Raw genomic sequence first — 14475 nt, 5'->3', positions numbered from 1 at the left:
TGTACATTGGTCAATTATTATTATTTTATTTGAGTACAGTTAAATATCCAAACCATTGATTGTGATAAATCAGTGTTTCTACGTTTCATAGATATTTCTTGCAGTTGCTGTCATATTAAACACACAATATTGTTTTGAATAAGTACTTTTTCCTAATTTTTTTTATAATTTTGAGTTCATTAGTTATATTTCCCATAACTTTTTAGTTTAGATTTTATATACAATATAAAGCATAGGTCTTTCTCTTTATGACACATGTAAAATTGGCTGCGGATTTTTGCGGTTTTAACACATTGCATACCATTATTCTTAAAAATGGGACGGGGCTTAGTTGCGAAAGTTAGGACCTAAACGTTTTAAACTATTATAACTTTTTAATTAGGTGACGTGTTAACGTCAAATTTAAAATACAGTTTTTTAATGATTATGATTTTTTAATAATATAATTACCATGGTAGAATCAGTAAACCTCAAATTGTAGATCACGTACTAATAAAATAAAATAAAAAAATATTTAGAATCACAAAATATACACATATTTAAAAATGAAGACGATACAGAGTTTAATAAAATACTAGGCAAATACTTTTTCTTATTAAAAAAACAGCAAATATCAAGCTTTGTGACATATACAATTTATTTTTTATTTTTAACACTTGACGCGGCGAAATTCGCAAGACCGTTCAACACGGAATTCCTCTTTCTCGGGCCTCCAATTTAGGAAATACTTTAAATACTTATTAAAATAAAATCGCATGAATTATTTCATGAAAAATACAAAATATTTTTTTTAAGTTTTTTTTTAAAAAAACATTTTTTTTCTACAATGTATTTTTTAGCACTTATATTATTATATATTTGACTAAAAGCACTTATGGATTCAATTAAAATTAAGAAATATCAACTAAAATGGCCGCGCAGATCGGGTAAATACCCCACAGTGCGTCGCCGTCGTATTGGGAACGCTCACCGCAACGGTGCAGACACGATTTTATTGCTTTTGACGTGGATTTTTGAAAGTACTACCTAGAAAGAGGGTGATTTTGAGAGCAATTCTTTGCTCTTTTATTTTTTTACCTTATACATGAAATACATAAGTATATATGTCAATATATATATCTCAAACAACTGTAGTTTAGTTCCTATTCATTATTTAAGGTCAGTCTTTTTTTATTAATATTAGGTAATCCCGGAATTAATGTCGTTTTTTTAATAGGCAACTTTGGCTTAGTATTTTTGGGTCCGATGAGCAGTGAAGACGTGCGTTGTAATTTTTTTCTTCTCTGTGATCCTTTGCCTTTCTTTTAAACAAAAAAAAACTTTTCTACCCCATTTACAAACAATGGCAGAGACGTGTCCTTCGGAAACACATTTAAGAAACTGTATGCTGTTTTCGTTTCATTAAAAAAAACTGCGATAGAAGCAACAGAATGCATTTATGACATTTACGATGATATACTGGACAAAAGAAAGTGCCAAAGTGGGTTCAAAAAATTTCCAACGGGCAATCTCGATTTGAAGGACGAGCTTCGAAGTGGACGGCCCAGTCTAGTGGATAGTCCAGCTCTAAAGGCGGAAATCGAAGCAAATCCAATTATGACCATTGATGAAAAATCGAAGAAAGTCGGCACATCACGGTCGAACACCCATCGTTATCTTGAGAAACTGCGAAAAGTTAAAAAATAAGGTATCTCGGTTCCTCACGCGCTCACCGACGCAACAAAGCTCAACGCCTCAACACATGCAAAATACTGCAAGAAAAGCAACATTTTACCCCGTTTCTCCATGACTTTATCACCAGAGACAAAAAATGGGTTCTTCATCATGATATAAAAAAATAGAAACAATGGTTAAATCGAGGTCGAACCCCAATTCCAACACCAAAACCAGGACTACATCCTCGGAAAGCATTATTGTGTGTGTGGTGGGATTCGAAAGGTGTAATTTATTATGATGTTTTAAAACAAGGGCAAACTGTTACTGCAGCCCTCTATTGTGAACAGATGGACAAATTAAATACGACGTTACAAAAAATTAGACCTGCTCTTGTGAATAAAAGTAATGTCATTCTTCAACATGATAACGCACAGCCGCATGTTGCCGATATTACCCGTAAAAAAATCCAGAACCTTAGCTGGGATGTTTTATTGCATCCACCCTATTCTCTGGACTTGGTACCGAGCAACTTTCACTTATTTCGCTTTTTAGAAACGCAATTAGGGAACAAAAAATTCGACAATTCGACAAAAACTGAAATCGGGTCTTTCGGAGTTCTTCGAATCTAAACCAAAAGCCTTTTATGAATAAGGAATTTTAGATCTAGTAACAAGATGGCAAATAATCGTAGATAACACTAGAAATTACTTTGTATTAAAAAAATATTAAATAATTGAAAAAAAAAATAAGTTTGAGTTTTAATAAGAAACGACATTAATTCCGGGATTACCTAATATATTATAAATTAGGGTACGATGGTCTTAATTTAATATATATGAACAAAAAAATACCAATAAGAAATTTAAGCTGTAGTTCTGAAATTAACTCAAGTTTATATGTATTATTTTATAATTACATAAATTAATATAAAGACTAACATTCGTTAAATAAAATAAAATCTCTACCACGAAACAGTTCTATAAAAATTATAAAAATATAGGTTAATTTGCAAAACTCAGTCTTTCGAAACTACGTTTATGTCAGTATGATTTCTTTGTAAATTAAAATAATTACTAAATATTTTTATTGAGCAATTATTGCTGCATTTTTAAAGAGGCTCTTTAGCTAAGAAAATATTTTTATAATAATTTTAAATATTAATTAACTAATTGAATGCGCAATAAGAGTAGTATACCTAATAGCTTTGTATACCGTAAAACTATTTTGTATATTTACTATATATTAAAAATATTATTAAATAGACCTAAAAATAATTGCAAGGTATCATATTTTTCAAGGGATTCATCGCGATTTTTACTTACTTTTATTCTATATTTCGACTGCGATTTTCCAGCCATGATCACTAATTATCCATAACTGTTACGAATAATTCGTGATCATGGCTGAAAAATCGCAGCCGAAATATAGAATAAAAGTAAGTGAAAATCGTGATGAATCCCGATATTTCAAAAATAATTTTACTCGCGAAAATCTGAAAATCCATATTATATATTTATATTTATGTATGTAAGAAAATTAAATACATACAATTATAAGTTATTGCGTACCTAGTAATACTTAACAAAATAAATCACAATATTTATTCGACGCAATGTTTGTAAATAATTTAAATTAAATATTATACGCGAGCAGAGTCTCGCACTTAAGCAGATTATTCGTCGTTATCTCGACAATTTATGATCACTTAAGAGTGTTAACGATATGAGTTATTGTCTTTCTAATCCCGAGATTCGCCGGTTTGTTTTAGTTTGCGTTCGAACATTCAACATTGTTCATTAATAACTGAAATGCCAAACGCCCTCGTTAACAACCATATTTATGAACATATTCCGCTATATTGCGTTTTATCTGCGCTTCGAGCTGGCGTTGATTATGTACAATTAACGTTACAAATTGACCGTTAAACACAGACCATTAAGCGAGCATTTTTCCAAAGGTTAAAGATGACACACGATGAGGGTTTTATATTTATTTAATGCGAGTATAAACGCTGAACGTTATCAGTGGTTAGAGAGAGGTTTCCAGTTTGTGTGAAATACAGGAAGAGAGGAGGAATATGAAAGCGGGCATGTCCAGTAAATCACAAAGCACATTAACAACGAGAGCGATAAAAAGGTTACCGTAATGCGAAACAAGTGTCGTAAAAGAGAAAAGTAAAGGAAAACACGGTCGTAAAGCATCTCGCAACACTTTTAGTTCGAATGTTCCCCGCATTGTGGTAGTGGCCGCAAAAATGACCACTTGTTTGTTCGTTGGTTTACCGAGAAACACCGGTGATAAAATCTCTATTGTGCACAATGGTATGCGATTTGTTTTGAAATTATTGCAGTGTATGGAAAAACGAGCGTTAGATTTTTATGGTTATGTTTTTTACATGCATGAGTACAGACGAAAACTATTTAATGACTGTGAGCTCTATTTAACTATTTCGCATATTGAATTATTATATAATGCAATATTTTATCATCTGACAAAACAATGCGAAAAATAATAAATAGGATAATATTGCTTTTATTTATTTAGAAATGTGTTTTTTACCCATTATAAGTCGATGAATAATATTTATTTACTATAAACACACTATGCCAATTTTAAAAATTACCTGAATTTTCTAATGGATTTTAAAAAAAGCCACCGATAAAATTCTAAGCTCATGCAATTATCACTGAAGTGCTTGTCTATGCAATTATCTAGATATTTGTGTCAGGTGTGTTTATTTTTATTTTTTAAGCAAAGTTCGTTAATAATTCATTTTTGTGCAACAATTTAGCTCGTCGCGTATAATTTGTATATGTTAATTACATGTAAATATTACCATGGGTGTGACAGAAGGCAATCCCAGATGCATGTGTTTTTTTAACCGTTTACAACAGACTGCAAAAATAAGCTCTATTTTGTTTAATTGCTTTACGATTTAAAAGGCAAATATTTAGATTTTTACACATGTAAATTTGGCTAAATTCTTTTCGACCGTTTTCAGACCTGCCGATTTAATCCCTTCATGGGGGAGGTAGAGGTCTAATTTTTATATAGAGTTAATGAACTTGAAGTATTGCTAAAAAATCATGAATATTTTTATCACATAAGTGACGCAAAAAACACAATATCATGAGTAATTCAAAACAAGCAATAACTCAATATAATATAGTTTATTAGATCGTAAAAGATAAAATCAACCATGATTGCCCTTGTTCAAATGTAAATTTTCTGTTCGATACAATTTATAAAATGAATAGTCCAACAACATAATCGTATCAATTTGTCAAGAACAGTGACAAGTACGAATTTAACTCGGATAAGGATTAATCACATCGCATGCTATGTTCATAAAGGTGATTTCCTTAAACAATTTACAACAGATTGAGTTCGAACTTATGATGTATGTCTAGCAAGAAACGTAACAACTAGGTGGTCTTCTTGTCTCGCTGAATTTCCCACAATCAATTTGCTTCGGAACAAAAAGCACGTGTATGTGTGTCTCCTGGGAATAAATCAGCGTTAATCTCATTACCTTGTCAATATAATAAGCGTTTTTAACCGTTTTGTGTAAGCAATGAGAAAAACTATATCGCGGCTCTTTTGATCCTGGCGCCTCGCCGGGAAGCCGAAGTCACGTAACGAATGTTAATTAACAAATAAACTCGAACACTTATCCGTCAATGTGAACACTGCGACAACTTAACAGCAGGAGGAAACTGGAAAAACTATTTCAGGTAAATAAATTATTTAATGACGCAAACAAATTAAAAAATCGACGAATGATAAGGACATATCATTTCAATTTCGTCATATTTCTTAAACGATATGTATCACATGTGGTCTTGCACTATCTTGGTGCAATATTTATTATCGATTTGGATTTAATATGTAAGCCTTTTACTTATTTATAATAATTTTAGTAAATTTATTTATTTCAATTAAATAATTTTATACCTTTTTAATTTTTATTATATATTAAATAGCTATTTATAAATGTACAAAAATAGTCATTTAGATAAATTTCTTAAATAAAATAATAATAATAGGAGATGATACATAGAAAAAAAGCAGGTATTTTACAAAGATATCTTTAACTAACATTGCAGACAAAATTAATATGATTTAATTGTAGAAATTCTCAACCTCTTTAACAATGTTATAGCAATACTATATTTTAATTTTTGCAATTAAGGGCATCATTACGTACTGTAAAAAATATCTGATTTTTTTGTATGATGAGCTTTGAGTAGACTAATACTACCACCATTGGTAAAAAAATGGTAAGCATTTTGTAATTATTGACAGGTCGTACTTTAAAGCAGATTTTTATAAAAAAATAATGTTCTTACTTTAAAGATATATCTTGTTTGAGTAGTAGTGATCATGTTTAAATTGTAGATATTTTTAAAATTTGTATTTTTATTTTATAAAATGATGCTGATATTTTACATCACTCAGTAGACAGCTCGTGATGTTAAATATCGATCAGATAGCAGTAACAAACGTTTGGCTTTCTCTGTTATATAGTCTCCAGTGGCGGCGCATGTCAAAAGCGGACAGATTGTCCGCGTATCGCCTAATAACAAGCCCTGACGCCGGTATGGCACGCGGGCCGCCTTTTTTTACCGCTGCCTCGTACGAGACTGACGCCGACTAATATGCCATACACGACTGCAATACACAATTAAACAAAGCCTCTGAACGATATGCTCGGACTTAAATTCTCTTAAATTCCACGCCATTCCGACTTGCTCCGTTTTTGTCAATTGTTTGTTTTTGAGACACGCCACGTCGTTTGCTGCCTGCTGATTTGCTTTCAGACGGCGTATATCGCAAGTTTTTCTCGTGCACACAATAAATCGACAATATTCTCACGAATCAAACGCTACATATTTTTTGAGGTTTGGAGACATATTTTAACCTTTCAAAAAAATTCTGAATACTTTTGTGATGAAAATGCTGTTTTCGATTAAATTTATCATTCGCTTGCATTGAAAGTATGGTCAAGCAGCATTGTGAAAAGTGAGCAAAAAACGAAAAAATTGATATTTTATTTGATATATGCTTACTAAGTAGCCATATAAATTTAATACACAAAATCCAACTATTTTAATTGAAAAACTTTGATTTTATGGTAATAAATACATACTATTTTTTCTTAATATTTTGCATAAGTTGATAAACGAGACTTATTTTAGAAGTTTAAAATACATTTGCACGTAATATATTATATTAATCACATATTTGCTGCAAGAATCTTGCTTTAGTAAAGTTTGAATACGACCTGCGCGTCGATGTCTCTTTAGATTTCAACGCATGGGTGCTTATGAAACTGGATTTTAAATTTTTATTTTTTATTTTATGTACTTTTTGTAACTATTGTGTTGATTTTTTTTATATATATAGTGAGTTCTTTTAGTTTTCTAATACATTTTCTACTAAGATATGTAGAGAAATATATTTTTTAAATAGATACGCATACATATAAATAATGGTATTTTGTAATACAATTATACGCTGTTTTAAAACCTACTATTAATTTAAAGGTTTCTTGTTGATTTTAATTTCTTAAATAAACAATAAAATATTGTGATTGTGGTAATATTAAAATATTATTGATCATTTTTTTTATTGTTAATTACTTTATTTGTAAACTTTATGTTTGATATAAAACCTACTAAACTCTGTTTGTCTTGAAACAACGTTAATATTTATGTAAAATATTATACTGTCGAGATATTAAATTATTCACTAAGTGATCTTTGATTGATCACTAAGTGAATAAATAAATTAAATAAATGTAATTATGGGGGTGGTTAAATTGATTAACATGACCTTATTTTCATAATATATCTAAAAAAAAAATTGTATTTAAGTATTTCGCAGCACTTTTAATTTTTTTTATACATGAGTAATTTTATTATTTAAAATTCTATACACCCTAGAATTCTTTAGCACAATTCTTTAATTAAAAGTCTAGCTTTTTAGATTGATTTTTTAATAAAAGTCCATATCTTTACTCTGTATATGAAAATGTCGAAAATATAACAAATAACTAGTTACACTCTTAGCTAAAAGATAATGTTTAAAAAGGGTTAGAGATTAGAAATCTCATTCTAATTTCCATTTGAGTTTTTAATTCTTGTGATGAGTTCCATTTCTTATTCACTCATTTACTTGTACTATGTGACTCTTACTAATGTTATATTGTCAATAATTTGGTTTGGTGTAAGAAGTGATCTCTTTGTTTTAATTATTAATTAAATTTACAAATGTTCATCTTTAGATTATGGTTGTGATTTACCTTGCTGGCATTATCTGCAAGTAATAATGTATCATTTGCAAATCTAATATGAATTATTGGTTTACGATTCACCGGTATTTTTAGATCATTCTTATCTAGAGCTTTTTAAAATATTAATTCGTAGTTAATGTTAAATATTAAAGGTGATAAAATGCATCATTGACTAATTTTAAATATTCGCCTAATTTATACTCGACTTAGATTTATGATATAATTATTATTAACCATAAGTATTTGTAAATAGTTTAGATATAAAAATCTGTCAATGGTTTTTTTATAATCTACAGCATATAAACACATACATCAATATCCTGATCTCTTTGTACAATAACATTTACAATAAATAGAGGTTTTGTGCTGAAGTTACTCCTGAAATAAACTTCATAAGTGTCGCTCATGCTTTTGCTTTATAGATTGTAAATGATTAAAAGTTATAGTTTCATATTTTTAGCACTCTTATCCATATTGATATATAGATATAGGCAGAATAATTTTGGTAGATCAAATCCAGTCATTTAAATCTAACTTGTTCTGTATATCGCGTTTTAAAGTAATATATTGGGATAATTTTAATGTATTTTGATCTCTCATCATCATCTGATCTCTAAATTAAATAAATGTATATTATGTTCTGTAGGATATTAAAAAATAATTGATTTTGTGTAATATTTTTTTATATCTGAATTAGGTTGGTCCAAAATTTTTTTATTATATTTTTATAAAAATCTTATGCACTAAAATTCCTTGAGACAATTTGGCCCTCAGTGGCTTTAACATTAGACTAGCTTAACATAACATTTTTTTACATGTACTTTAAACCGTAAAATAAAACAAAGTGTCGCTTATGTATTTCTCACAATAATTGGAAATTATATTGTGATCGATTTTAAGTATGTGGATCATCATTATTTTACATAACGAACGATAATAGGTGGCTTTGGAAAACAAAATAAAAATCTACCATATAACAAAAATAAGGCGCTAGAAATGGATATATAAATCTTGCACGATACCCAGTATTGCACAATAGCCACACATTTTTAAAATACTTATTACGACAGTGATAATAATTTGATCTCAAAAAATACAATACAGTTCACCTTGAATCAATTGCCATTGTTTTATAAAGCCCATGGTTTATTTAATAGTAATAGTAACATCTTGTAAAAAATTGCTCTTAATTGTCATTGACAGTAATTCGTTCCATGAGCAATATAAATTATGTAATAATTAAGTAAAGATCCTTGGACTTCCAAGACCTGCCATTTCTACTCTAGGTATATATTATATTTATTTTGCAAAATAAAGGGTTTATCTGGCTAAGTCAAGTTCAAAAAAAATTATTTGCCTTCTGAGGAATTAAACTAGTTTCTTTATTAATAAAGAAAAATATATTTTATTGGCTTATAAATTTAAATACATAAATATTACTATCTAATAATTGTGCTAATATATAATATCAATAAAAATATGTTTTTATTTTACTATTATATAATATACAACTGGTATATATAAAAAATCTGTCAAATATTTCAGCTGAGTACATAACGTAACATTTAAAATAATTGTAACGTGAATATAAACTTGTTTAACACTAATATTTACTTAACTCATAAATAATAGAAAAAGTGCATTTACAAATATGTTCAGCATAATCATTTCTTAATCGATACAAATAATTTGTTCGATACAGTTCCATAATTTATGTTGTTATGAAAGTAGTTCCATAAATATTGATCTTTTTACTGTGGGAATCCGCGATACGCACAACGAAAGTTGTTTAACCTAATCGACCGGTCGGGAATAACTATCGTCGTTTGTACTAAACATAGTCATCTGGAATGGGTTCCGATTTACAGAAATGTGTATCAGTTCGTGTCAGCTGACAGGTGGACAAGTGCGAATACTAATTGATATTGGCACACCTGTAATCGTCTCGCGATCTTAGTAAAGCGATTGCGCAATCAGCATCCTTCTTTGTACGCCAACTTGCTGATAATTGCTCATTGGCGATACATCATCTAGTTTCAGATTTACATAACTTATGAGGATATTAAAAACTTACGCAACTAGGTAATAATCCTTTTTTAGATGTGTGAAATTTTAGAGTTACAGGTTTTTTAAATGAAAATTCTTTAAAAATATTATTCGCTGCAATATGTTTATATATTTTCTAAGGGAGTTACATAATTTTTAAAAATTAGTAATATGTTTCAATAATACAAATGGTTTCAATAAAACCCATAGTTTACGGGAGGTCACAGATTTGATCTCTTTACCTATGACAATCCAAGTTTCACTTGGTAATGTCCTATGTGTTGAAAGAATGCCGCTCGAGCGCACCCGCTGAGCATACTTGCTCCAATATGCCATTATATATAGTTCAAAGATTCTTAAATGCGATTTGAATAATATTTTCACCGAGAATATAACCAATTCCATATATCGTAACAAGAAGCGGTCACGAGGCTGAAATGCCGCATATTCTATAAATAAACTTAAGACATTTCAAAAATACATTAAATTTTATTATATCAAAAAATTTGCTCTGAATTTATGAAATTTTATATATCTACATAAAACGTATTAAATGTAAAACACTTCAGCAATTATTCTGTTATATCGATACAATTGTTCACATTTAGAATTATGGTTTCATTCTTAAGTTTATAACATAAATATTGTATATAAGATAAAATATATTTCTAATAAAATTCCATATGAGATAATCTTAGTAAAACACGTATGATTTATTTTATGAGACACTCTGTACATAAAATATGTATTGCGAAATTTATTATGTATTTTGTCGCACACGTTGCGGACAGCATACAGATGCGCGTCGCGTAAAAAATCTCGCAAGTGCTCTTTGAAACGGGAGCAGATTTTTTCTGCTTTAACGCGCCTTTTTGCAATGTTGAAAATTAGGTATGCGACAAAATCAGTGCTGATTGAAAAACGACGTTTGTTGTGTGTACTCAAACATGGACCCAGAGAAACTTAACTTGTTTTTCCCTTTTACACCGAATATGAGTACACCGTGTTTGCGATGCGACTTACATATTCAATATCTGTACATCATAATAAAAATAATAAAATACGCTATCATTCTATAATAAAGGCACACAATAGACAAATATTGTTTTACAGTGAGTAAAATCATTAGCAAAACTTTAAAGTTTGAATAATACACGTGCGTCGATGTCTTTTTAGATTTCGACGCGTGGGTGTTAATAAAACTGGATAAAAATATTTATAGATGTATATATTATATACTTATTGTGACTAATATCGAGTGAAATTAGTCGCTGACTATTTTACATATGGACTTAATTTCAATAGGGTCTGAAAGATCAGAATTATTTAATAATATATATTATTATTTCCGAGCGATTATCGCATATTATTTTTAAAATTTCACAATTTTCTAAAAATATACTATTTGAGTTTATAAAGAATTTATTTTATGAATTCAACAAAAAAAAAATCTGCTAAAAGATAATTATTTCCTCATTAGGTTTTTCCCTGTTTTCCATATTATTAGTTTTTCTAAGAATGCGTTGATTGGCAATACTCTTAACCTTGAATTATCATATTGATACATATCATATAAATTACTCATAATGATCTATATCATATAGATATTATTCAAACTATATTGTTTCCCACCATCCTGTAGGCGAGATGCTCAAACATACCGACTTACACCTATCAATAAGAGCCGATATCAAATGGTAAATAATCCGCCGAGTGAAATACAAATCTATCTCTTTATATAGAAGATCGAGTATTAGAGCATACTGCATTACATTAACATTACTTATACCAGTATATCGGGGAGTAGACACCTGTTACCTACTCTCATCTCTCACATCGCTATGGGAATAATTATACCTGAAACAAAAAACTTTACAAATCATACGTATTTCATACGACACCGATGTGGCATACCGAACAATCTTTTTATGCCCTTACATAACGTTTCACAACATAATAGCAAGTTTCTACTCATTTTATAAAACATAAAAGACAGAATTACTCATAATTCTTTAAGAAAAAGTATAGAATTGAATATTTTTCTTAGCATGACATTAAAAAAACATAAAAGGGGGCATGTTGTATGTCATATAATAAAAATAATGATGTACTAATCCGTTTCAAGTTTTTTTTTATTAAGTAGACATCTGTTGGTAGCATTTATAATTTGTAATACATAATTTACAATAATTGTATTATCTCATTAATAATGTTATTATTATACAGCTTATTATTATTAAGTCAAACTAAAACCAAATAAACACTATAAGATATGCAATATGCAAATATTCATAAATACATATTGTTGTCTATCGTTAATATTGTTAAATATTACTTCTATTTTCAAGAATCACATTAAAGATTTAATTAATTTAGAAACTCTTGTGTTAAATTAAAACTTATTTTTGATGTTCATTTTTACTTTAAAATATTATTTATATGAATCGGTAAAATAATTTATAAATACTTTTCACATTAAAATTTTTATACAGGGTCTTATAATTCTAGTAAAAATATATTTTAATATTCTCATACGGTAAGTTTATAAGTAAAAAAATAACATCTTAGGTATTCTTAATATAAGTCTATTTTTATTGTAATTTTATTTATAAAAGTTGTGCTCTGATATTTAAAAAAATAAATATTTGGATTGTTTCGACAACTGTATTGTTTCAATTAGCTTATGAAAGTCGTACTTTTATTATATAATGTATCTAGATACTAATATAATTTTATTGTTAGTTTAATTTTTACTTACCTATTAGTAAATCTTCTTCCTTTTTAGTGTTTAATTAATGTTTATTATTTTTTTACGATAAATTAATCAATATATTTAAGTAATAAATTATTTTCTAATCTACATAAAAAACCTATCTATCTTTCTTATATTTGTATTTCATTTTTATTAAAAGTCTCTATTATTCTTCAATGTTGCAATTTTTAGAATCGTTTTGCATAAATAAAATTTGTTTAAAATCAAATAGTTACACAATAAAATATATGGCTCAAAAACACTATTGTATATAGTTTTTACATTTAATATAGTTTTTGCAAATATATTTTTTATTATCAATTATTTTCGTACATTTTTTTATTTTACATATATTCATAGCTAATTCTATATATATTATATTTTTTTTAAAAATATTATTCCAGGCACTCTTTTTGTATAAACTAAAAATAAAAATACTGTATTATATATAATTTATTTTTAACATTTTTTCTCTAAACTTATTCTTTATTAATTGATTAAATTATTTTACTAGCATTTTTGTTTAATAACATTGAAATTCATTTTCAATGATAAATATATATATAGCTGCTCTAACCGACATTTGTAAGACGTAAAAATTGTAAAAAAGTGATTTGTGAATGTCACTTTTGAAATCCAGTATGTTGCTAGGACAAAATTATCCGTGTGTATATTAATACAGTTTTTCTAATATTTTTCAGTGAAATTATAGATGAATTGTTGAATACTATTTACCCGGCATAGTTAGAGAATTTATATTTTAACTAGTGAAAATATAACTTCAGTTTAGCAGTTGCAAAACGTATATTTAAACTTAAGCCATACCTAAGCAAATTAACTAAACCCAACTTTACTTATTGAAAGCTCTAAAACTAACCACGGTTTTTAAATTTGTATTGCTTTAATTTGTTAAGGTTAGGTAGGGGCTTAAACAGCAAATAAACTTTTCGCAACTGTCTCAATAACTTCCATAGACATTTTATAGAAGCATAAATTATATTTCCGCTATTCGAATATTATTTAAACTAGTAAAAATATAATTTTACTGAAAAGTACATATTCACTGTTCCAACTTGACTATTGAAATATGATTTTTAAACTTTTATGCAAATTGAATTTATAAGCATTTTATTCCTACCGAAAAAACTGCATTGGGACTTGATTTTACTAAAAAAGTTAGTATTATTAAATTTAGGCCAGTAAAAATATAATTTGACTTATAAATATACATTCACTCTAGCATTTGTAAAAGGTCCATATTCTGTTCAAATTTATACTTAAACTATACACATTTACTAAGCCCAACTTGACCCAATAAAATCTTAAATACTTTCTATAAATTTGGAACTCTCATTAGGCATTCGTTTTAGTAAGGTTTCGTTTTTATTTATTCTTTAAACAAAGAATGTTTTTTACTAAAAAACACATTTGCTCTACTAATTAATATTGGTTTAAATATATCAAAATATTGAAAATCATGCTATGAATTTTCACCTTTGCGAGCTTTCCCCGCACCCCACAGGTAACCGGAGACCCGAGAGATGTTGGCACGAAAACTGATACCATCGAAATAGCTTGCAGCATCACAAGACACGGTCGGGTGATTTACGATCTAACTATCGAATTATTTACATACATATATACGCTTTCCCGGCACCAAAGATATACATTTTTTTCATTCACTTTATCTGCCCACCAACCATAAATCGCACGCATTTTTATGGCT

The sequence above is a fragment of the Plectrocnemia conspersa genome, unplaced genomic scaffold, assembly GCF_051122295.1.
Source record: "Plectrocnemia conspersa isolate PC_06_02 unplaced genomic scaffold, ASM5112229v1 ptg000014l, whole genome shotgun sequence".
Taxonomy (NCBI): domain Eukaryota; kingdom Metazoa; phylum Arthropoda; class Insecta; order Trichoptera; family Polycentropodidae; genus Plectrocnemia; species Plectrocnemia conspersa.
This window is presented reverse-complemented; position numbering follows the sequence as displayed.